This window comes from Schistocerca nitens, chromosome 2, assembly GCF_023898315.1.
Source record: "Schistocerca nitens isolate TAMUIC-IGC-003100 chromosome 2, iqSchNite1.1, whole genome shotgun sequence".
NCBI lineage: Eukaryota > Metazoa > Arthropoda > Insecta > Orthoptera > Acrididae > Schistocerca > Schistocerca nitens.
The window spans coordinates 771,717,154-771,744,571 of NC_064615.1; the positions used below are offsets into that span (position 1 = coordinate 771,717,154).

A 27,418-nucleotide genomic window follows, 5' to 3' on the forward strand; every position below is an offset into this window, starting at 1 on the left:
TCGCGGTTGATAATGTTGCCTTTCATGTCCTCCGTTCTATAGCCATTACCAGCCAATACTTCTTTATCATCTCGTCCATGACTACATTAAAAAATACCTTGTCTGATACCACTATTAACTGGTATACAGCTAGTTAACTTGAAAACAATTTTCACCGGGATGTAGTTCGTGGAATAAATATTTTCAACTGTTTTTATTAAGTTGAAGCAATGCCTCGATCGTACAGCAGGCTTATCACATCTGTTAACCAAAGCCTACCTAAAGACTTGAGTGAGTCAATGAAACAGAGGTGCCGGCCGAAGTGGCCGTGCGGTTAAAGGCGCTGCAGTCTGGAACCGCAAGACCGCTACGGTCGCAGGTTCGAATCCTGCCTCGGCCATGGATGTTTGTGATGTCCTTAGGTTTAACTAGTTCTAAGTTCTAGGGGACTAATAACCTCAGCAGTTGAGTCCCATAGTGCTCAGAGCCATTTGAACCATTTGAAACAGAGGTAAGTAGATCTGTTGTATTCAGTGGACCTTTCTTCAACCTGTCTAACAATGAGTACTGCTTCTGTGCATGACCTACCGGATCCTCAGCAAGGGTTGTGATTTTTTAAAATTTTATTTCAGTTATTTGTGTTACCTGTTTAAGAAATGAACTGAGTAGATTTGTTGTTATTGTGTTCAGTCCTAAGACTGGTTTGAAGCAGCTCTCCATGCTACTCTATTCTGTGCAAGACTATTCATCTCAGAGTAATTACTGCAACCTACATCCTTCCGAATCTGCTTACTCTATCCATCTCTTGGTCTCCCTCTACCATTTTTATCCCCACACAGTTCCCTCCAGTACTAAATTGGTGATATCTTGATGTCGCAGAATGTGTCCTATCAACTGATCTTCTAGTCAGGTTGTGCCTCAAATTTATTTTCTCCCCAATTCTTTTCAGTACCTCCTCATTAGTTATATGATCTACTTATCTTCAGCATTCTTCTGTAGCACCACATTTCCAAAGCTTCTGTTCTTATCTAATCTGTTTATCGTCCATGTTTCACTTCCATACATGGCTACTAAACTAAACTCCGTCCGAACAGGCCTTGGGAGGCCCGACGGTACCCGGTACCGACCGGCCGCCGCGTCATCCTCAGCCCCTAGGCGTCACTTGATGCGGGTATGGAGGGTCATATGGTCAGCACATCGCTCTCCCGGCTGTATCTCAGTTTACTTCTCAATCAAGTAGCTCCTCAGTTTGCCTCACAGTGTCTGATTGCACCCCTTTTGCCAATAGCGCAGGGCAGTCCGGACGGTCACCCATCCAAGTGCTAATCCAGCCCGATAGCGCTTAACTTCGGTGATCTGACGGGAACCGGTGTTACCACTGCGACAAGGCCGTTGGCCCATACATGGTTACACCTATACAAATACTTTCAGAATAGACTTCCTGGCTCTTAAATCTATACTCGATGTTAACAAATTTCTCTTCTTCAGAAACGCTCTTCTCGCCTAGCCACTCCCTCAGCAACAACTGATTTAATTCGGCTACTGTCCGTTATTCTTGTTTTGCGTATATTGACGCTCATCTTATATCCTCCTTTCAAGACACTGTCCATTCCGTTCAACTGCTCTTCCAATTCCTTTGCTGTTTATGACAGAATTACAATGTCATCGGCAAACCTCAAAGTTTTTTATTTCTTCTCCCAGAACTTTAATTCCTACTCCAATTTTTTCTTTGGTTTCCTTTACTGCTTGCTCAGTATACAGATTGAATAACATCGGGGCTAGGCTATAACCATGGCCCATCCCGTATCAACCACTACTTCCCTTTCAAGCCCCTCGACTCTCATAACTGCCGTCTGGTTTCTGTACAAGTTGTAAACAGCCTTTCACCCCCTTATTTTACCACTGCTAACTTCGGAATTTGAAAGAGAGTACTTCAGTCAGCATTGTCAGAAGTTTTGTCGAAGTCTACAAATGCTATAAACATAGGTTTGCCTTGCCTTAACCTACCTTCCAAGATAAGTCGTAGGGTCGGTATTGCCTCGCGTGTTCCTACATTTCTCCGGAATCCAAACTGATCTTCCCCGAGGTAGGCTACTACTAGTTTTTCCATTCTTCTGTAAAAAAATCGTGTTAGTATTTTGCAACAATGACTCACTAAATTGGTATTTCGGTAGTATCCATACCTGTTAACACCTGCTTTCTTTGGAAGTGGGATTATTAGATTTATCACTCTGTAATTGGTTGGGACCTTCTTTTCTCCTTTCTTGAACATGAGAATAGTGATTGCAGTTCTTCATTCATTTGGAATTTTATTGCAAATTATGACATTATTAACTATATTAAGTGTTAGCATATATCTTCCATACTGTGAAATAATTAATTAATTAATTCATTTAAAAAATCGCTAGGTCAGAGTAGCTGGTCGGTACGATTCTCACTAGTGTACTTGTGAGCTACTAAATTAGACACACCAACTCAGTTCCGTGTACTGTCCTCTTGCACACAATAGCGGCCTCGACGGGTCGCGCAATGCACTACAAGAGAAGCAAAAGTGTTGGCGAACTGTGCTAGTCCATAGGGACTGAATTTCAGCTCATTAGTCAAGGAAATAAGTCGGATCTAGGTCCAAGATACGCTGCAAATTATGATTGTCGTTAGGTGGCCTAGGGTAGGAGGGGAGGGGGAATTGGTGCGTGAAAGTACCGTCAGTCCGTGATGTACTCCTCAAACATCTCGCTAGTGACGGAGTGGAGCCTACACTGTTGCTGCCAAGTCACTCACTGTCTGGTAGTCTCGACAGTGCGTGTCATTGCCAACCTTGATCTTGCTTCCCAATTGTTTACGTGAAAACTCTTCAAGTTTTCTATATCTTTACACTTCACGTCTACGTATTTGCAGCCCTCTGTCGCTAGAGGACCGACTTGTATCATATAACATGGCGGTGCAACGTAGAACACCGTGCTGCAATAGACTTTCGTGTTCGAAAGAGTTCGTTCACACATGAGCACCCTCTCCTTCAGCACGACAATACCAGGTCACACACGAGCGTTGCGACGTCTCCAGCAATCCGACGCCTTGGGTTCACTGTCATCGATTATCCGCCAAACAGTTCCCACTTGGCCCCATCCGATTTTCATCTGTTTCCAAAAGTTAAAGAACACCTTCGAGTATCTCACTTTGATAGTGATGAAGTGGTGAAAGCAGAGGTGAGGTGATGGCTCCGTTAACAAACACTCTACAGTGACGGAATCAACAAACTGGTCTCTTATTGGGAGAAATGTGTTGATCGCCAGGGTGACTTTGTTGACAAATAAATATCTAAACACGAAGAATTAAGATGCAGAATGTTAATGACATTTGTTTTAATTAAAAAGCTTTACGAGTTTTCACATAAAAAATTCGGAGGCATTAGTTTTGAGCGCGCTCTCGTAGTTGAACGACTAATAATTGTTATTCCGAAGCGTAAGTCTATTCCTACTTAATTCCCGCTGGATGACACTAAACAGACTCAGAAGGATGTAGGTTGCAGTAGGTACTGGGAGATGAAGAAGCTTGCACAGGATAGAGTAGCATGGAGAGCTGCATCAAACCAGGTTCTGGACTGAAGACCACAAAAAAAAAAAAATGCAAGGATGACGATACGAAACCTCACTCGCAGCAGTATAGCTCGTCCGTGCTACTGGACACCAAACGAAAAACCTATTAGAAAACGCAAACAGAAAATGGATTGTCAACAGTAGGTTCAAACTAACACGTTATAAATGAGTGAAGACTTGTTAATTTAATTTGCTATTAATACTTATTTATCGTTACCGCGCAAATATTAACGCGCCGTTACCATGGCGTCTGTGGAAATCGGCGAGGCCCCGCGGCCCCGAACCGAATCCACCCGATGGATTAAAAAGACGACGAGGGCCGGTGTGCCGGCTACCCTCTATGTCATTCTTAGGCGGCTTCCTACATCCGACTAAGCGAACACAGGGCTGGTATCCAAGCCACGCCACAGTCACGCGTAAGACCAGAAAAAAAAGAGAAGAAACAGTAATAACTTTTTTATCGTAGCGCAGTGGTTGCAGATAACAAGCCTCGAGTCAGTGCCCCAACTAACAGTATAGAAAACTATTACAATGACGAGAACAGCCAAAACTGCGTACTGCTTTCTAGTACGTCCAGGCAAGAGGGTTTATTAGCGAAATCTAGTAATAAAACAAGCGCTGGGGGACAGCTTCACTCCAGCGGTTTAATATCTTCATCGAGAAGTATTACACTCATTATGAGATGAAGTAATCAAGCACAACGCAGATAAATTTAGATCCCAATTGAAATGGATACTACAACCAGCGACTGAAACGTACCCTATGTTTATCGTAGCTTCTAATTTCTATAATTCATTGCCATCTTCCAGACCCACAATTTTTATGTTACAGGTACTCGGCACTACTACACTACTGGCCATTAAAATTGCTACACCAAGAAGAAATGCAGATGATAAACGGGTATACGTTGGACAAATATATTATACTAGAACTGACATGTGATTACATTTTCACGCAATTTGGGTGCATAGATCCTGAGAAATCTGTAACCTGAACAACCACCTCTGGCCGTAATAACGGCCTTGATACCTCTGGGCATTGAGTCAAACAGAGCTTGGATGGTGTGTACAGGTACAGCTGCCCATGCAGCTTCAACACGATATCACAGTTCATCAAGAGTAGTGCTGGCGTATTGTGACGAGCCAGTCGCTCGGCTACCATTGACCAGACGTTTTCAATTGGTGAGAGATCTGGAGAATGTGCCGGCCAGGGCAGCAGTCGAACAGTTTCTGTATCCATGGAGGCCGGTACAGGACGTGCTACATGCGGTCGTGCATTATCCTCCTGAAATGTAGGGTTTCGCAGGGATTGAATGAAGGGTAGAGCCAAGGGTCGTAACACATCTGAATTGTAACGTCCACTGTTCAAAGTGCCGTCAATGCGAACAAGAGGTGACCGAGACGTGTAACCAATGGCACCCCATACCATCACGCCAGGTGATACGCCAGTATGGCGATGACGAATACACGCTTCCAATGTGCGTTCACCGCGATATCGCCAAACACGGATGCGACCATCATGATCCTGTAAAAGAGAACCTGGATTCATCCGAAAAACTGACGTTTTGCCATTCGTGCGTCCAGGTTCGTCGTTGAGTACACCATCGCAGGCTCTCCTGTCTGTGATGCACCGTCAGTGGTAACCGCAAGCATGGTCTCCGAGCTGATAGTCCATGCTGCTGCAAACGTCGTCGAACTGTTGGTACAGACGGTTGTTGTCTTGCAAACGTCCCCATCTGCTGACTCAGGGATCGAGACGTGGCTGCACGATCCGTTACAGCCATGCGGATAAGATGCCTGTCATCTCGACTGCTAGTGATACGAGGCCGTTGGGATCCAGTACGGCGTTCCGTATTACCCTCTTGAACCCACCGATTCCATATTCTGCTAACAGTTATTGGATCTCGACCAACGCGAGTAGCAGTGTAGCGATACGGTAAACCGCGATCGCGATAGGCTACAATCCGATCTTTATCGAAGTCGGAAACGTGATGGTACGCATTTCTCCTCCTTACACGAGGCATCACAACAACGTTTCACCAGGCAACGCCGGTCAACTGCTGCTTGTCTATGAGAAATCGGTTAGAAACTTTCCTCATGTCAGCACGTTGTAGGTGTCGCCAGCGGCGCCAACCTTGTGTGAATTCTCTGAAAAGCTAATCATTTGGATATCATAGGATCTTATTCCTGTTGATTAAATTTCGCGTCTTTAGCACGCTATGTTCGTGGTGTAGCAATTTTAATTGCCAGTAGTGTACTTGATTTCTCGAAAGTTAGCTGGGAAATTTGGAAACTGATGTAAGTAAAAAAATACAAACGCTTCCACTAAATTCCTTTTTTGGGGGTAGGGGCGGGGAAGAGAGAGCGGAGGGTGACATGACTCCCACGATCCTCCACCCCCCAACTTGCACCTCCTTTCTCCCCTGCAGATCCGCGCTTGTGTAAGTGCTGCTCTGAGACGAAGAGGTTGGACCAAAAGAGGAAGTCGTGGCGAGCTGCATCAAACCAGTCTGAAGTCCCGTGACAAAAAAAGGCGTGTTAAGTGTAGGTGCAGCGTCTCGCGCGGTGGGTCCTGGAGAGGCGGCCGGCCGTCCGCTCTTCGTGACACACAAACGGCGCCGTCCAGATTGGCGGCTTCCTGCCCGCTGACTGGAATGCAGCTGCTGCCCCACTTGATAAGCCAGCCCCTCCCCCTCCTCGCCTTGCCGACGCCTCCGGCTCCGCGTCTGCGGAAAGGCAGGCAAGGCGGGAGCTCCATTGTCTGCGTGGCGCGGCGCGGCGCGGCGTCGCGAGCCGCCCACCGTATCTCGCCGCCTGCCCGCTGTCCGCGCTTCCTGCTACAAGGCGCCGCGCTTAGCGTTGGAACTGAACTCAACATTCCAATATTTTTCAGTTTTATCTTATTGGCCTCTGTGTATACCAATGCAGCCAGTTGAAATTTACGAAGCTGCCTTCCCACAACGTAATTTAAAACGTACATTTCACTGCCATTAACGACAACACTTAAATAAGTAAAATAAAAATATGGCATTTCAGTCTTTGATCACTATTTTTTATTTTCTACAACTGGTTTCAGGCTACCTGGCCATCTTCCGATCTGTTACATAAAGTAACTGCAATATATGGTATGCTGGCATTTAATACATTCCAAAATTTCTTTTTGTAAACTAAGGAAGTTCTATCAATAACTATATCTCTCTTGTTAATTATATTTTAACTTTATCTAACAGATCGGAAGATGGACAGCTATCCTGAAACCGGTTATCGAAAATAAAAAATAGCAATGAAAGACTGAAATGCCATATTTTTATTCAAAGAACGATGGCGGCAATCCCAATAAGGCAATCATGTCTTGTTTTGATAAACTTAAATAACTACAGTGACCAAAATGTGTGCAGATATTACGTTAACAACCGGGTGCGTGAGCGCACGCGAGCGCGCTTAGCCGCACCCCCCCACCCCCTCACACACACACGCACACGCACGCACAGATTTATTATTATGGTTATCCATTATGGGTATTCTAGATGCGATTTGCTATTGAATATAAATACAGAAAACTGCCACCAGTCACTATGAACATATTAGGTTACCAGCTGTTCGCAATCTTGCGTTGATGTGGCTCTGCTTAAATGGAAAAGAAACCAAAAAAAGAAAAACCACGCACGGGAATTGGCTATTACGCCCTAATCTTCTCCATTCCCCTGCTTGTCTCCATATCCACCTCTCCCTCTCTTTGTCCATCTCCGCATCCTTCCCCCTTCTCTATCCATCTCGTTCTCCCTCCTCTCTCACCAGTTCCTCCATGGCGTTTTCTACGTCCATTTCCTGCCACCCCTCTGCCCACCTCCTCTTCCAACCGGTATCAGACCTTGACCGTTGTCTCTTGTTATTGCGTCTCCAGATAAACCAATAAGCCATAAATACAATTTTCCTATTTGCTAACAACTTTTGAAAATACAGGGTGGTGCAGTTGAAAGTAACCCACCTCCTGTTTGAGGGCGAATGCGAGATTTCGACTTCAGAAATAAACAGCTACAACAATGGTCAGTTTTACACGATAATCTAGTGTTAGCATTCTTCTATCAGCATTCATCTACATAGATACTCCGGAAGCCACTGTACGGTGCCTGGCGGAGGGTGCCCTGTACCACTATTTTTCATTTCCCCTCCTGTTCAACTCGTAAATAGAGCGAGGGGAAAACGACTGTCTGTACACCTCCGTATGAGCCCTAATTTCTCGAATCTCATCTTCGTGGTCCTTACGCGCGACGTATGCTGGCGGTAACAGAGTCGTTCGGCAACCAGCTTCAAATGCCGGTTTTCTAAATTTTCTCGATAGTATTTCTCGAAAAGAACGTCGTCTTCCCTCTATGGATTCCCATTTGAGTTCCCGAAGCATCTCTGTAACACTTACGTGTTGTTCGGAACTACCGGTAACAGGCTGCTACGGTCGCAGGTTCGCACCCTGCCTCGGGCATGGGTGTGTTTGATGTCCGTAGGTTAGTTAGGTTTAAGTAGTTCTAAGTCTAGGGGACTTATGACCTCAGATGTTAAGTCCCATAGTGCTTAGAGCCATTTGAATCATTTGAACAACTCTGACAGCCCGCCTCTGAATTGCTTCGATGGTACGACGCTTCGACCTGGTACGGACCACAAACATTCGAACAGAACTCAAGAATAAGGTAGCACCAGTGCCCTATATGCGATCTCCTTTACAGGTGAACCACACTTTCCTAAAATTCTGCCAATAAACCGAAGTCGACTATTCGCCACAGTCCTCACTTCCTCATTCCATTTCATATCGTTTTGCGGCGTTACGCCCAGGCACTTAAACGACTTGACTGTGTCAAGCAGGATACTAGTAATACTGTGTCCGAACATTACAGGTTTGATCTTCCTACTCATCCGCACTAACTTACATTTTTCCACATTTAGGACTAGCTGCCATTGATCGCACCAACTGGAAAGTTTATCTACGTCATCTTGTATCTTCCTACAGTCACTCAATTTCAACACCTTGCCGTACACCACGGCATCACCAGCAACCAACCGCAGATTGCTGCCCACCCTGTCCGCCAAATCATATATGCAAATAGAGAACAACAGCGGTCCTATCACACAGTCTCTGATCAACACTCGCCATCGAGTTCTGGGTTCTATTATTTGTCTTCGAGCCACTCACATATCTGTCAACTTATTCCATGTGCTCGTACCTTCTTTAACAGCCTGCATTTCAGTTTACTTCATCAGTCAAGTTAGACGTTTTTCTTTTCGGTCTGCGAAATAACTTTCTCGATAGGAGAAAGAATTGAAATTATGGAAACATATGTGAAAACAGGTTCGATTAAGGAAACTCGCGAAATTTTCAGAGTCAAGTATCTGATAGCGAACTACAAGCAAAGAGAGCAATAGAGAGACTGTATAAAAACCGACGCACCTACGTATCTGTGTAACACGTAAAAAGACAGAGAATTCCTTCAGCTCGCACACCACAAGTTATTGCAGACTTTAGCTGAAGAATTATTAAGAGCCCACGGAAGTCTACACGTAAATTGGCCCAAGAGGTCCTTGTAAGTAGGAGGAGTTGCCAGCAGATATTGAAAAGTCTTAATTTGAAGCCGTATCGTGTGACGACTGTGCGCAGCTACGGGAAGATGACAGCCAGAAACGTGTAGATTACTGCACGTGGCTTTTGAATAACATCAACGACGGTTTGTTAGAACCCTTCCATTACATCCTGAGTAATGAAACATGGTTTCATCTTTGCTGTCATGTGAATTCACAGAGCACGAAGTGCCGGGCAACGGAAAGCTCTAACATTGTTTGTTACCAACCACTCCATGATGGAAAAATCGGCGTTAGTGTGGTGTAACAGGAACGCGCATCATTACACCGGTATTTTTTGACACAGCCCTCTACATGGTTTCATATATGAAAATTTTTAAACGTTTTGCGCTCAACTCATTGAATATGAAACATAATAATGCTTCTTCCAGCAAATGGGGCAACATGCCCACGTCTAAGGTATCCCTGGAACGAGCCCATGATGTCTTCACTGGGGGAAGGTCTGTCAGCAAACATTAATGACCACCACGTTCGAGGGATCTAACAACATGCGATTTTTTCCTATCGTGAGACTTGGAGAGCAGGGTCTATGAAATAAATCCACACACAATATGGGAACTGAAAGACAACAGCAGTCGTGAAGTTGCCGCCATCGATATCCAAACTGTAGCTGGGTGTATCTGAAAATCCCTAGACGTGCACAGCTGTGTAGCTATTGATATTGTATGGAGTCACTTTCAACATTTTTTACAAATGTATTTTTTTACTAAATTTATCATTGCAAATAAATGGTAAGTCCATTTCAGCTCTTCGTTTCTGTACTTTTATCTAATAGGTACAAAAAAACGCGCGTATTCGAATGCAACGTTTTGTCGTAATTTCGGAGCAATTGGTGAAGAACTTTCAGTGATTTAAGATTTGGAACAAACGGACATTTATATATAGATATGTATAGATTTACCTATGATTATTACTTATATATTTACATATTATATGTGGCACTTTAGAAGCTACATAAAAAGGCGCATATACCAATGCAACGTGTTTCCAAATTTCAAAGCAATCTCTGAAAAACTTTCGGAGATTCACGGTTTTTGTACAAATCAACATTTACATTCTCATTTATGTAGATTCACATAAACTAGTTGTCGTGCCTTTTCAGGCTCGTTTTCTTAGGGGGAGGGACAAATCATAGTTTCGTAGCGTCATGCTAGGACTCGACCGTAAGATCTCAGTATATTCATTATGGGTGACCAACTGCAATTGCGATTTCAATTGATATTTGGATATAAATATGCAACCAGTCTCTTTTTATGATCTTTGATAAAATTTACTGTGAGATTAAGTAGTTTTAGAGCCACTCAAGGCTCATCATCAGATGTTCTGATGTGCAATGTGGGACGCAAAACTGGACTTGTTTAAGATTTTGAGACGAAAGGTATCCACTTTTTCTTTGTAATGGATCGCAAAATTTCTCCCTGTTTCTCCTACATGAGACAAGAACAGGAGCATGTGAGTTTGTATGTGCCAGACTTTTGATGTTACTCTCCAGTGGTTTTATTATCGTGAACAATTTTATTTTGTAGTTTGAGGAAGGATATTTTTATATTATGTGGTCTGAAAATAATTGCTGTTTTATATGACAGATTGACAAGGAATGGAAGACTGGCAAATTTTTGCATTTCTCTGGTCCCGCAGTTGTATACTGAAACTATACAAACTTTTCCTTCATGTTATAACCATGTGTCCATCATTTGGCATGACTGAGGTTACTGTTGCTTATCTCTCGCCAATTACTATCAAAATAATAATCTACCGTGGTTTCTGGGTGGTATAACGCTCACGTAAAGCGGAGATTACTTGGGCACTGGTGTGGCTTTTTAATGTGACCTTTCCTCTGCATGCCTTGGAAGCAAAATGGAAAAAAAGTCAGAACGTACGGACGCGCAACTCCGTGGTTCAAATGGCTCTGAGCACTATGGGACTGAACTTCTGAGGTCATCAGTCCCCTAGAACTTAGAACTACTTAAACCTAACTAACCTAAGGACATCACACACATCCATGCCCGGGGTAGGATTCGAACTTGCGACCGTAGCGGCCGCGCGGTTCCAGACTGAAGCGCCTAGAACCGCTCGGCCACACAACCTGGCGCTGAACCCTTAACTCCAGTAAAAATACTAGAATGTAGCTCGATGAAAACATCGTTTGGTTGTTGTCCTGTGGCCAAATTAAAAATTTTGTCAGAAATAAACTATTTGCAGCTGTATGCATTTTTTGTCAGTTTTCCTGTACGTGCTTCATTAGTATCCTATAATTATTATAATAGCAGTGGTGAATGCTCGTATTGTAATTACTCTAGCTATTATGTTTCTGGGTTACTCGGTCATCGGCTACTTTCTAGTCCACTTGCTGATCACGTGTGTAGCTTGTTTTGCGCATGTAAAAACACCTATTTACTCAAGTGCCAATCAGTGAGAACGGTAGCGAATGTTATCCAATTCAATTCCTGAAACAATTCTGAAATTTTTTTGTTTGTTTGAAGCATGAGAGCACTTGGAATGTACAACATCCTGACTATTAAAAAAACTAAGTACTGATATGCAGATAGTATAACTGTTGACAGATGCTAAGTGAAAATAGAAAATCAAGAAAATATACAGGCTGTAGTGAAGATAGTGAGCAATAATAAAAAGCACTGAAGCTCAAATAGTTATAGGTACAGAAAGCTGGCTAAAGCCGGAAATAAGTTCATCCGAAATTTTTTCAAACGATCTAACAGTGTTCAGAAAGGATGGATTAAATACAGCTGGTGGTGTGGAGTATTTACCGCTGTCAGAAGTAGTTTGCCTTGAAGTGAAATTGAAGTAGATAGTTCGTGCGAAATAGTATGTGTAGAGATTATACTTGGCAATCGGACTAAACTATTAATTGGATTGTTTTACCGACACCCCGACTCAGAAGATATAGTTGCTGAACAGTTCAAAGAAAACTTGAGTCTCATTTCAAATGGGTACCCCACTCATACAATTATAGTCGGTGGCGACTTCAATCTGCCCTCGATATGCTGGAAAAATTATACGTTTAAAGCTGGCGGCAGGTATAAAACGTCATCCGAAATTATACTGAATGCTTTCTCAGAAAATTATTTTGAACAATTAGTTCATGAGCCTGCTCGAAGCGTAAATGGATGCGAAAGCATACTTGTCCTCTTAGCAACAAATAATCGTGGATAAATAGGAAGTATCATGACGAATACAGGGATTAGCGACCACAAGGCAGTTGCTGCTAGGCTGAATACCGTAACACCCACAACCATCAAAAAGAAACGCAAAGTACATCTATTTCTAAAAAAGCTGATAAAAATGCTCTTAACGCCTTTTTAAGAGCCAGTCTCCACTCCTTCCGATCTGATCACGTAAGCGTAGAAAAGATGTGAAATGATTTCAAAGAGTTAGTATCGACGGCAGTTGAGAGATATATACCACATTAATTAATAAGTGATGGCACTGATTCCCCATGGTACACAAAACAGGTCAGATCTCTGTTGCAGAAGCAACGAGAAAAGCATGCCAAATTTAAAAGAACGCAAAATTCCGAAGATTGGCAAAGTTTCGCAGAAGTTCGAAATATAGCGCGTGCTTCAATGCGAGACGCTTTTAATAATTTCCACTACGATGTCTCGGAATATGGTCATATATAAAGCACACCAGTAGTAGCAAGACGCAGTCAATACCTTCACTGCGCGATAACAACGGTTAAGTCTCTGATGACAATGCCACCAAAGCAGAGTTATTAACACGGCTTTACTAAACTCCTTCACCAAAGAAGACGAAGTAAATATTCCTGAATTCCAATCAAGAAGAACTGCGAAGATGAGAAACATAGTAGACATCCTCGGTGTAGCACAGCAGCTTAAATCACTTAACAAAGGCAAGGCTTCCGGTCCAGACGGTATGGTTCAAACGGCTCTGAGCACTATGAGACTCAACATCTGAGGTCATCAGTCCCCTAGAACTTAGAAGTACGTAAACCTATCTAACCTACGGACATCACCCACATCAATGCCCGAGGCAGGACTCGAACCTGCGACCGTAGCAGTAGCGCGGTTCCGGACTGAAGCGCCTAGAACCGCTCGGCTAGAGCGGCCGGCTCCAGACGGTATCCCAGTCAGGTTCCTTTAAGAGTATGCAGATGCAATAGCTCCATATTTTACAATTATATACAACCGCTCGCTCACAGAAAGTTCCGTACCTAAAGACTGGAAAGTCACACCAATATCCAAAAAGGGAAATAGCAGTAATCCGCTGAATTACAGGCCCATATCACTAACGTCGATTTGCAGTAGGGTTTTGGAACGTATACTGTATTAGAACATTATGAAGTACCTCGAAGAAAACGATTTATTGACACATAGTCAGCACAGATTCAGAAAATATCGTTCTTGCGGAACACAACTAGCTCTTTATACTCATGAAGTAATGAGTGCTATCGACAGGGGATGTCGAATTGACTCCATATTTTTAGAATTTCAGAAGGCTTTCGACACCATTCCTCACAAGCGTCTTCTCACCTCACTGTGTGCGTATGGAATATCGCCTCAGTTGTGCGACTAGATTCGTGATTCCCTGTGAGAAAGGTTACAGTTCGTAGTAATAGACGAAAAGCCTTCGAGTAAAACAGAAGTAGTATTCGGCGTTCCCCAAGGAAGTTTTATACGCCCTATATTGTTCCTCATATGTATTAGCGACGTAGGAGACAATCTGAGTAGCCCTCTTAGATTATTTGCAGATGATGCTGTCATTTACCGTCTTGTAAAGTCATCAGATGATCAAAACGACTTGAAAAATGATTTAGATAAGATATCTGTATGATGCGAAAAGTGGCAGTTGACCCTGAATAAGGAAAAGTGTGAAGTTATTCACATGAGTACCAAAAGAATTCAGTTAAATTTCGATTAAGCGATAAGTCACACAAATCTGAAATCTGTAAATTCAACTACATACTTAGAGATTACAATTACAAATACCCTGAATTGGAACGATCACATAGATGATGTTGTGGGTAGAGCAAACAAAAGACTGCGATTCATTGACAGAACATTTAGAAGGTGCAACAGATCTACTAAAGAGACTGCTTACACTACACTTGTCCGCCCTATTCTGGAGTATTGCTGTGTGGTGTTGGATCCGTATCAGTGAGACTGACTGATGATATTGAAAACGTTCAAAGAAGGGCGGCTCGTTTTGTATTATCGCGAAATAGGAGAGCTAGTGCCACAAACATAATACGTGAACTGGGGTGGCAATCATTAAAACAAAGGCGTTTTTCGTTGCGACGGGATCTTATGAAATTTCAATCATCAGTTTTCTCCTCCGATTACGAAAACGTTCTGTTGGCACCCACCTACATAGGGAGAAAAGATCATCACGACAAAATAAGAGAAATCAGGGCTCGCACAGAAAAATTTAAGTGCTCGTTTTCCCGCTCGCCGTTCGAGAGTGGAACGGTAGAGAGACAGTTTGAAGGTGGTTCATTGAACCCTCTGCCAGGCACTTAATTGTGAATAGCAGTGTAATCACGTAGATGTAGATGTAGAATAATTGGAGTCTGTTTTCTCATTAAAGAAGGAGAAAATACCGTTTATAGAATGGTCCTGAAATGATTAGTTTCCGAGTTTTAGAATATCCAGTGGTTTTACCCCGAGAAATTCTTGTCAGGTTTTCCCTACATTCGTGGGGAAGGGAGGCAGACTTTAATGCAGTATCAGCTGCTACACACGTGGGGACAGCCTTCGTACTCACGCACGAGATTGGCATGCCGACCTTTCGTCACGGCGCTGATGACCATGATGTTGAGCGCCCCTCACCTGAAATCATCATCATCATCACATCTAGTAAGGTTTAGATAGGCGAACTGCAGCAGTCCATGGTGAAGTGTGCTTCATGTATGATGTTGCTCCTTCACATTCCCAGTACGCGCGCCCAAAACTCATCCTAATGCGCAGTTGATAGGTGTAATTGGACTGATTTCTTCGCCGCCAGGTTCACCCATTTGACTCTCTCTCTGTGGGTTATAAATTATAGAGTGCAGCAATCAGTCGTCCTTTTTAGATTTTATTATGCAAATCCAGATTTCGGCTAGTAGATACCATTCTCAATGCGCTATTTTTTATTCTCAATGCATGTACGTCCCTGTTGTTCGGGCGTCAGTCACAGTTCTTTGAATACTCAAAGAACTGTGGCTGACGCAATTCGGAATGTTGCTGCGGGTCGTGAGGTTTCAGTTGCTGCACCATCTAGATCTTTTATGGGAACTAGTGTAAAATAGATCCGAAAACTCCACGTACTTCACCATGGGATGAAAAATTCTCGAGACAGTACACGAGCACTAGCAATACCCAGGCCAAGTGCTGCTTAGTCATTAACAGCAACAGCAACCTCTTGAGTAACTTCCACTTACAGGTACTATACCAAGCTTACCCGTGTTTTCGAATTTCATTATCATGTTCTTTGAATCATTGATTGACATCGGGATTCTCCCCGGACCTTTCAGTCGGCGATACTCTTTCAATGCAGCACTGTAATTGCGGCCGTTCACATAAAACAATTTCATTTAGTAGTGCACCGTCTCTCCTTTCGACAGTAACACTGCTCACTCACGCTATGGTTATGGCTTGTCAAATGAAAGTGTCATACCATCACACACACACAGTGTACAGCTCCAGATTTGCACCTGACGTCACAATTTGGAACAAATTTGTTTTCTAGCGTAAATCGGTTCCACATTAACGAATAGCCCGAATAGAAACTCCTAATCACGTATTTCGTACGACGTACTGCGTCAAACGAAAACATCGGTTTGTTTCTCGCTGCAACTATTTGTTGATCAAAATTCCAATATCGTCTTACCATACAGTTTTTGCTCTCAACGGTTCTCTCTGTTACCGTGAAAGTTGTTCGTTAAAGTCTTAACACACATCCTACCGTCCTGTACATTCTTCCCTTCTCTATTTTCCACACATTAATTTCATCACCGATTCTGCGGTGAAATTCCTTGCTCGCTATCAGAGCACTTGATTTTTAGGATACTTGCGTAACACCACATCCCTAGCGCTTCAGTCCTGTTCTTTATCCGTCTCTCTCCCGCTTTCCCCGAATCCTAGATCCAGATATATACAATGCTGTACTCCAGAAGCCAATGTTCAACTTAGGGCCTATTTTTTATATTAGAAGACCTCTTTCGATGAAGAATACTCTTTTTATTTGTGCCAGTCTGCTTCTTGTATCTCCATGCTTCGTCCGACGCGCGTTACTTTTCTTCAAAGGTGGTAAAAATTCACTTCCTCTAGTACGTAGACACCAATTTTGACGCTAATCTCGTTTCTTCTGCTCGTAAACGTTGTCACTTTGTTTTGGTTTGCTCTCTAACCATCCCTGTATAAAAAAACAGAAAACTACATTTTTCTTCTCCCACGTTCTTACAGCTCGACTTTCAGGCGCTGCTTGCTTGCTGGCTGTTGTTTATTGATACTTGTTTATCGTGTTTCTGCTCTCCAGTATCAATTCCGGTTGAACTGACTACAGCGAGTATTACAATTACAATTACTATTATTATTATTATTATGTCTTTTAATCACCGTTGTTTCGCGGCGAGGGTTACGTATTGTAACGAACTGCTGCGGCACAGGTTTCTCTGGCTCGCACGCTGTAGCACAACGGACAGCGATTAAGCCTGTAATTGCGTAGTAAGCTCCTGCATAATAGGTGGTACGAAGCCCTGATCTGTATGGGCCTGCCTGATGTGTATGTAGCTGTCTAGCTGTATCGCGCTACTGGATTCCAGGCATCGCTGTTTCACAGGTGAACTAACAGGTTTGTGATCTATTGCAACTCCGCAGTTCGCGTTAAGCATTGGCTTTCTGTTTAGCAATCGTCGCAGTAAACGTAATATAGTTCCAGGGAAGCTCTCTCTCTGTAAGGTTCCTGGTGAACAAGTTATACCGGCACGTTGACGCTGATGCACAATCCACCAATAAACGACTTTCAACGTTAAATGTCTCCGTGCTGGGGAAGTTTTTGTGAGTCTGCAAACATATGATCAACAGACAAAATGTTAATCACCCGCTTAAAGAAAGACACTGGTCGCTTTGCAGAGCTGTGGACTTCCTAGCTGGTCATGTTACGGCGTAGCGCCTTACATCGCGCCTACGGATGTCGGAGGGTAGGAAGGAGACAGCTTCATACATGAGCCATAGATGTAACATGGCAGATGTGCGATCCGATCCAGTAGCTGGCTGGAAGTAGTTACGGCTGTGGCCGAAAGGTGAGAGCATCTTATGGACTATGAAATCGTACGTAGTTAAAATTGTGTATGTTGAACTATTATGAATATACAGGGTGATTCAAAAAGAATACCACAACTTTAAAAATGTGTATTTAATGAAGGAAACATAATATAACCTTCTGTTATACATCATTACAAAGAGTATTTAAAAAGGTTTTTTTTTTTCACTCAAAAACAAGTTCAGAGATGTTCAATATGGCCCCCTGCAGACACTCGAGCAATATCAACCCGATACTCCAACTCGTTCCACACTCTCTGTAGCATATCAGGCGTAACAGTTTGGATAGCTGCTGTTATTTCTCGTTTCAAATCATCAATGGTGGCTGGGAGAGGTGGCCGAAACACCATATCCTTAACACAACTGTCGTAGATTCACTTCTGCCGTACTCAATAACACAAAAAGCTTTCTGTTGAGCGGTCGCCATCTTAGCATCAACTGACGCTGACGCCTAGTCAACAGCACCTCAAGCGAACAAATGTACAACTAAATGAAACTTTATAGCTCCCTTAATTCGCCGACAGATAGTGCTTAGCTCTGCCTTTTGTCGTTGCAGAGTTTTAAATTCCTAAAGTTGTGGTATTCTTTTTGAATCACCCTGTATTATTGATTATTTAATAAGTTTAATTATTACTGTGAATGATGGTATGAATTGAAAGTAATATACTAAATGAATACTGTTATGTCCTGAGCGTGAGAACTGTGGTTGTACAAAGAGAGTGAATAATACTATCAGGGGAATTTTGTACCGTGTCAGTTAATTGGACTAGAGAAACAAGAAAAGTGTTACGGTAGTTCTATTATTTAAAGGAGGGGTTATTTTGTTAACTGTGAATTTCCTAATTTGTTCATTTAATAAAGTTTTCATAAAAGCAATTAAGTTGTGATTGGTGAAAAGTGAAAGCCGCAGCATTGCGCGGTTTAGTACTAAAATCAGATTGGCTATGATGTAGTTTAGCCAATCGGAGGACGCATATTTGGTGGAGTATGACAATTGCTTACTTAAGTCAGAGACGATTCATAGCTCGTCTATCATCATGTTCGGATGCGTACATTAAACTCTCTGAGTAGATGTGAAATTTTTCCAATATTATGTTTTAAATTTAACTGTGGAGTGCTGCAAAGCGAACGCGTACAAGTGAGAAAGACGTACACGCGAAATTCCGATTTTTATGTGTCAATTGTGAATTTGAATAACAAAATCCACGTGACGTACTGTGCAAATCGGGACCTGAAACTGAACGTTCAAAGAGATCGATTTCAAGAATATTAGAGGGAGCATTCGGTCACAGATAATCGGATTGGTAATCCTTTTGGTAACGGTTTAGGCTGAGTACCGTAAGCTAACTATGATGAGTGACTGACTGACTGCATGTATGTGCCGAAACTGTAACTTAAGATTAGCACGGACTTGTCAGTATTTATGATCAAACAAGTCACAATATGTTGAAGTTTCACCCGCAAACTATCATTTAATTTCTCAGCTAACCTGATACTGAAAAACATTTGTTGCGCCCGTTGGACTAATGTAATGCTATAGGTTATTGTATAGCTTTTCTAGAACAGAAACGTTTTTAACACACAAGGCGTGTGAACCGGACTGCAGAAGAAGAAATACCACCAGTAAACCACAATGTGACGTAATTCACGGCAGCGAAGGTGTGTGTGTGTGTGTGTGTGTGTGTGTGTGTGTGTGTTTGTGTGTGTGTTTACCAGTCGCCTGTAGGTGGTGGTGGTGGTTAGTGTTTAACGTCCCGTCGACAACGAGGTCATTAGAGACGGAGCTCAAGCTCGGGTTAGGGAAGAATTGGGAAAGAAATCGGCCGTGCCCTTTCAAAGGAACCATCCCGGAATTTGCCTGAAACGATTTAGGGAAATCACGGAAAACCTAAATCAGGATGGCTGGAGACGGGATTGAACCGTCGTCCTCCCGAATTCGCCTGTAGGAATGAGTGCAGTAATACGTTTTCTCTTGGATATACGGCAGAATGGCGGAAAGGAACAATCGCGTTTGAACATCCCCAATACCACACGGTGAATTAAGGGCTGGATATGGTGTATCAACGAGGACTATCCAACGTGTCTACAAGGAATGGTGTACCACTCGCTGCCTTGTAACGGCGTAAAAACAGTGGGCTTAAAAAGATGGTGATCGGCACGGGCTGGAGACGGGTGTCATGCATTGTAAATGAAAATCGGTTTAAAACTCTTTAGGAACTGGTGCTGTCAGTGAACGCAGGTCGGTCTCAACCAGTTTCGAAGCGAGAACTGCGAACGGAACTGCATGCAATGGACATTTCGACTCGGATAATTAATGTTCGCAATGGTGTATCATATTATGGTAGTCGCATCCTTTTGCTAAGATCTATTTTCACTTGTGAAATACGCCTAATCTCGATTCTCTATCTGTTCGTTTACTGTTTTAAAAATACATTCATTCTGAGGACTGAAAATTCAAACAAAGTAAATTTTTAGCATGATAAATAAAACAACTGAAATAAAGCGACAGGCTAAAGAGTTTTTAATTTTGTGAATAACTTCACTAATCTAAAATTCTCGGTGATTTCGTTGAAACAGCCCACAGGTCCCTCTGAACCTTATCATCGTCTACAGGTCAAAAGGCCATGTTGCAGTGGTTTCCTCTTCCTTGTTGGTTCTCTCCTTGTGTGTATCACCTGTTATCACAGTGCTGTGCTACATGTACCGGAAGTTTAGAATTATCTTCGAAGTTCAATTACCTTTAACGGTTCTGTAGTGTTTCCAAATCATAAAGATGGCCATACATTCTAACGACTGTATTTTTTGTCATTTCACGCCTGGTTTATGTACTACCTAGATGTTATTTTTCCATTAGGTAGCGTAGGTAAGTTGTCTTTCTTACTCAGTAATTCTTATTAGCTCTTGTATTTCACATTCAATCTTAATTTCTCTGATGAAGTTTTGAGCATTTTGTTGTGCCTTCAGATTTTAAAAGCCTATAGTCATATCATAATCGACGTTTATGGAGATTAATTATCTGTTGGGCTACATGGCTTCAGCACACGTATGGCGACAGAGGGAAAAGTTGTTACCCTCTCTTAATCTTTCTATTGAACTTAAAACGTTCTACAACAACAGATATCTGTAGATGAGGGAGTGAGTGGAAATTGAATTCAGTTGTCCATATTTAACAGCTGAAAACGAAGGCGCATACTTCACCAACTTTAGATGAAATTTCGTTCGCGATAAATCGTCTGAAACAGAAGTAATAATGGTACGTTATTCCAGTATATCAATTTGAACGAAACATAATGTAACGTGACATCTTAGACTACCATAAAATACTCTTCCGAAGTTCAAATTGATTCTTGAATTACGTTATTGCCCAACATATATTAATACAATAAATTTCAAATTTACTAACGCCATCTCTTCGCCAGTCCGGAAACTTTTCACTTGTCCCCCCCCCCCCACCCCCTTAGTGCTTTGATTGATATTTGGACCAAATAAGCTAACTGGGCGTAGGTTTAATTTGGCAGAGATTTGGTGCTCCCCTCATCGCTTTTTTAGAACGAAGCTACCAGGTGTGTGGAAGGTCAGTTTAGCATGACAGAAACATGTGTCAGAAGACTATAAGTGGCAGTGAAAACATGACGACACCCCAGGTACAGAATGTAAGACTACGGAACCTCGTAAAAGTATTGCTTATTTTTCCAACTGACACTTCTGCTTTAGCAGTGAAAGAGTGGTTCAAAACACATTCTGAACGTGAATAATGAGTGCCAGTAAAGCTGAATACAGATGTGTGGCGTTTACTTCGCTGTTGTGAGTGTACACGTACGATAATGTAATCATATGATACGAATGCGTGGTGTCTGTTCTTTTGCACATGTCCGGAAGAACAGACACCACGCTTTCGTATAACAGATACGACTAGCTGGGCAATGGATCCACATTCCTCAGTGCGGATGCACAAATGCGTCTGATCTCCTGTTGGAATATCTGAGTTGCGTACATGGAGTCAATGGACAGGGACTGCGGATATGTGGCGCTCGGTGGAAATGTGGATCGGCCGTGAGGCGTGCCGACATAGTCCGCGCAGTTGCGATAACGCTATGTTCCGGATGGCGCAGTGGTTAATGCACCTGCCTAGTAAGCCGAGCTATGGAAAGCTTCCAACGCCGCCTACATGAATGTGTTGTGCAGAGGGGGCATCATTTGACAGGAGTCATATTCTAAAGGTAATCCACGCAATGGACAATGATTTACACATTATTAAATGGCATACCTTTAACTATTAATTGACGTAAGAGGTAATAAATAAATTACAGTTACTGCCTAACGGTGTGTTTTTAATATCCTACTATGAACGCTGCCGCACGCTGTATAAAATTGTGCACTTCAGAAAATAAAAACAAAAAAGTAGGGATCTGGGTGGCTAAAACATTCACTCGAATTGTCTAGCATGTTCTTCAAACAAATCATGAACAATTGCGGCCCGGTGACATGGTGCATCGTTGTTTGGGAACATGAAGTCCATGAATGACTGCAAATGGTCTCCAAGTATCGGAACATAACCATTTCCAGTCAATGATCCGTTCATTTGGACCAGAGGACCCAATCCATTCCCTGTAAACACAGCCCACACAATTACGGACTACCACCTGCATGCATGGTGCCTTGTTGACAACTTGGGTCTATGGCTTCGTGGGGTTTGCGCCACACTCTAACCCTACCATCAGCTCTTACCAACTGAAATGGAGACTCATCTGTCCAGGCCAAGGTTTTCCAGTCTTCTAGGGTTCAACAGATACGATTTGGAGCCCAGGTGAGGCCCTGCAGGCGATGTCTTGCTGATAGCAAAGGCACCCGCGTCGGTCGTCTGCTGCCATAGCCCGTCAACGCCAAATTCGGCCGCACTGTTCTAACGGATACGTTCAGCGTATGTCCCACATAGATTTCTAAGGTTATTTCACGCAGTGTCGCTTGTGTGTTAGCACTGACAACTCGGCGCAAACGCCGCTGCTCCAGTTGCTTAAGTGAAGGCCGTTGACCACTGCGTAGTTTGTGGTGATAGGTAATGTCTGAGCACACTCTAGACTTCTAGATCTCGGAATACTGAATTCTCTAACGATTTCCGAAATTTAATGTCCCATGTGTCTGCCATTCTGCGTTCAAAGTCTATCAATTCCCCTCGTGCGGCCACAATCACATCGGAAAGCTTTTCACATGAATCTCCTGAGTATAAGTGTATACGCGATATTACCGCCGTCTGTATATGTGCATGTTGCTATCCCATGACCTCAATGAACGCTACAGCCCCTATAGAAATAGCGAAGAAAGTAGTCTAATAACAGCGCGCACACTGGCGTTTAAGCAGTCATCCTTGTCGCGCTTCATACGAATATGAACGGAAAGGAGCCATGGTAAATGGCACAATGAGACGCATCTTTTGCCATACCCTTCACAGTGATTTGCAGTTTGTAGAACTGTTTTCCTGCATTAGTGACGCAGGTTCTAGCGCCAGAGATCAAAGGAAAGATAGAATCCATTAGATCCGCCAGTCGCTGCAAGCAGTAGACACATGTGGCGTACAAAGACGCGCACGAAAGCACTTAGTACAAAACAGAAGATATTTTAAACGCATTTTGGGCATACTATACTGAATACAGGTACATGTGCATTTTGTATTTCCAATAAAAAGGCTATATTTGAACTCTAAAAAGAGGAAACCTTTTTCTCACTAAAATTACGAAAATGCATTCGTAAGCTCATCTGTTTTCGTACCAAGTTATTGTTCTTTCCGTAAGGATTATCTTGTGTGTGATGAGGATACTGTTTTTATATTACCATAATACGAAACTTACCGCATTCTACTTGAACTCTTTTGAAAACACTACTGAAGTAAATTAATTTTGTATCGCCTTTCATAGTGTAGATTCCGAAGCTGACTTTGTTCCCCCACATTCCAGGCAGAATATACGCAATGTGGAATTCGTCATGTCTTTCGTCTGGAAGGTCTATCTAAAACGTTTTCGCCGGCCGCGGTGGTCTAGCGGTTCTAGGCGCTCAGTCCGGAGCCGCGCGACTGCTACGGTCGCAGATTCGAATCCTGCCTCGGGCATGGGTGTGTGTGATGTCCTTAGGTTAGTTAGGTTTAAGTAGTTCTAAGTTCTAGGGGACTGATGACCATAGATGTTAAGTCCCATAGTGTTCAGAGCCATTTAAAACGTTTTCATCTCCATAAGAAGTTCGGAGCATCCTTTTCGAGAAAAGGCTGGAACAACAGTTTTAAGACACCTTGTATTTCAAGTATGCACTCACCTTCATATGTTCTGAAACCATTTTATCCAGTCATTTGTCAGGCAGAACTTGGAAGTTCGGTTGCTCCATGGAGCTGTTCCCAGATGATGCTGATGTGTACGAAGAAACTGCAACCCTAGGTAATTTTAACTTAATGGAGGAGGCTCCGCAGAGGAATGAAGCTTGGTAATCGCTCAGTTGTAATATGTTGCGCACAAATAGGCGGCAGGACGTGTGATGGTTTAATTACACGATTGCTGAAATCGTAAGAGATGTCAGGCTGGCAAGGGGACCGCGCATACCCGTCATTAACGATTTCGTCCAAATTTATGGTATCTGCAGGTCTTGACCAGAAATGAAAGTGACAAAAGTGAGAGTGTCAGATGGCCAAGCGTTTAGAAAAAATATCATTTTTGGCGTGGATCGTGCGAGACATAAGCCTCATATTTATGTTAACGTGGTTTTCATGCAGCGGTTCGCCCAGCGGGAAGAGTACAGAACCGCAATCCGAGGTCGTGGGACAGTCTCTCTATGCGGAAATTTTTATTTTAAATTTTCACATTCCTTAAACTGCAAATAAACCGAAATAACCCCCATTGTATTGTATTTGTTAATATTTTTGTAAAAGACGTGAAAAAGAAATGTAAATAAAATTTGGGGGTTACAAATAACTTTCGAAGAAAGAATTGTAATTCAGGCGTAAGGACTTCGTTACATTTGGTTTGGTTCAAATGGCTCTGAGCACTATGGGACTCAACTGCTGAGGTCATAAGTCCCCTAGAACTTAGAACTGCTTAAACCTAACTAACCTAAGGACAACACACACATCCATGCCCGAGGCAGGATTCGAACCTACGACCGTACCGGTCGCGCGGTTCCAGACTGTAGCGCCAGAACCGCTCGGCCACCAGCGGCCGGCTACATTTGGTTTGCCGCCAAACTGTCCACTGAGAGAGATAACCTATTTTGAATGTAAACCAGTTTTGTTTTTCTATATAAACTTTAAGACAACCCAGTAGGTGTAAAAAAATCGACTTTTATAAAGTGTGCAAGATGATCTTGTTTTTACGATGAATATCATAGCCTCACGTGTAAATCAAGTGGTAAATAATAAAAGTATCTAATTTCATAAACGAAGTTGTCGTCTACGCTCTTTGATCCCTTCCTAGACATTTATTTGTAATTCCAAATTTTGCTTTCCCTTCCCATTTCATGGCTTTTATGAAAATATTAATAAACACAATATATTGCACATTGTTTGGATTTTGTTGCAGTGTAAGTAACGTAAAAATTGAATAAAAAAGTTTCCGCATAGGAACTCGACGTAAAGACGGTCGAATAAGCGTTCTGTACTCCTTTCCACTGCTCTAACCGCTGCCGGGAAACAAACATAAGTGTGTCATGCTTCGCCCGACCCGCGCCAAATTTTCGATTTTTCTAAACGCTCTGCCATCAGATGCTCCTACTTTAGGTTACTTACATTTCTCGCCAAGCCCGACATAATTATATCATAAATTTGACAAAATCGGTGATGACGAAAGGGCGTGGTTCCCCTTCTAAGATTCACTGAAGAACCCTCACGATGTACAGTCCACCCACAAAGATTCTAGCGTGCAAAACCCTTTTTCAATCGATATTTCAGTGCTGCTGATCAATCAAGGACCCTTTCCAGGTATACTTGATAAAAGGAAAAATAGGAGATCGAAATATGAGGAGTGCGTTTCATCACAGGTTTGTTTGATAACCTCGAAAGCGTCAAGAAGATGCTCACCCAACTACAGTGGCAGACGGTACATAGACACGTTGTGCATCACGATGTGGTTTTGTTGTTAAAATCTCGAGCGTATACGCTCCTGAGTGACCGAATATTCAAATGCCTCTAAGCTCTATGGGACTTAACATCTGAGGTCATCAGATGTTAGAACTACCTAAACCTAACTAACACAGGACATTACACACATCCATGCCCGAGGCAGCATTCGAACCTGCGACCATAGGAGCAGCGCGGTTCCGGACTGAAGCGCCTAGAACCGCTCGGTCACAGAGGCCGGCAGTGAGCAAATATATTTATTACTGCTACGTATACCTGGCGAAAAGACTGCGAAGGTAAAATTAACGAGATTACGTCTCATAGGAAGGCTTACCAACAACCAGGCCTCTCGTGTACCATACACGACTGGAACAGGGAAGTGCGGAGGGATACAGGAATTACCCACAGCCACACATCCTAATGTGGCTTACGTAGTATAGCTATGTAGTGTAGACGTGCACTTTAACATGTTACCCGAACCACAGGATATCCTGTTATTTCTACGTTCATGAAGCATTGCCAGAAATGACAGTCAAGATAAAATCTGGAATGATATCTTTGTCGAACGGGCTGAAACTAAGCGGTTGTGTAATACCCCTTGATCCACAAATTCATTTTTTTTTTTTTTTGATATGTCCATCCTTTTAGCTGGACGTCTCTGGGACGACGGCCGTTTAATATCGTGACAAAAAATAAAAACACCTACAGTCGTCCTTATGATTTTATTTTATTTTGTCGCTACCAGTTTCGACGCTTCATTGCGTCATCTTCAGGCTGTTTTGATGCGGTACAGGTTGATACGATCCCCATGCATAACCCATCAGTTGCCAGCATTACTGGATTCGCAGATAATCTGAAACTCACGTGTCAGTGATGGTTGGAGTGCTGACACGTGAGTTTCAGATTATCTGCGAATCCAGTAATGCTGGCAACGGGTTATGCATGGGGATCGTATCAACCTGTACCGCATCAAAACAGCCTGAAGATGACGCAATGAAGCGTCGAAACTGGTAGCGACAAAATCAGATCATAAGGACGGCTGTAGGTGTTTTTATCTTTTGTCACGAATTCACATATTATCTTTTCCGCGAGCTAGTCATGTACTTAGTATGCCGTACTACACACAAGGCAACAGAGAACATTTGTGGTTATGCATTTATTTCCTCAACGTATACATACATGGCAGCCTCGCAGCACTTTCAATAGCAGACGTTGCTTCTACGAGTAAAATATCAGCAGTATTTTCAGGAGGTCTCTAGCTTGTGTTCGTATTAGCGTCTACCAATCAGTGACAGCCCACTATATCCGTAACTATTCTGTTGACATACCCCGAGCGACGTAGGACAGTGGACAGGGTACACAGTGTAGCGTCCAAATAGAAGTTCGGCCACATTGATTTTAGGTTTTCCGTGGTCTTCCTGCACGTCCTTCGGTGAATGCTCGAATGATTCACGAAACATCCTACTGGCGCTTCCTTCCCCCACACTTACTCAACAGAACTCGTGCTGCGTTTGACGCCTCTAACCTCCCTTCCTCCTCATTTTCCTTCCTTACTTTCTGAATAGAACTTTATAAAACAACTGGCAGAATGGGGCCGATTGTATAAACATTGCTGACTGCAGATCAAATTTGACATTAGATCAGAAAGTGAACTATGTTCAGAACTCAGATTTGATCTTGGGTAGCACATAACACGGTTGGCAACACGGCTAAAGTCAGCTGTCACACGACTATTGCACTTCGACCGCAGATATTTATCGTACATTGTAGATACGCACTATTTACTATCGAGCAAGTAAACAGAAAAAGCAGCGATCGTCAATTTTTTCTCAACAAGAGAAA

At 42.8% G+C, this 27,418-nt stretch overlaps 1 protein-coding gene and 1 pseudogene across 4 annotated transcripts in view; one reads left to right on the forward strand and one right to left on the reverse strand.

Moving 5' to 3' along the window:
- LOC126237019 (ras-like GTP-binding protein RhoL) overlaps nucleotides 1-27,418 on the forward strand; it is a 342,104-nt gene that overhangs the window by 183,158 nt on the left and 131,528 nt on the right. The window lies entirely within an intron of this gene.
- LOC126238003 (5S ribosomal RNA) lies at nucleotides 1,259-1,376 on the reverse strand (annotated as a pseudogene).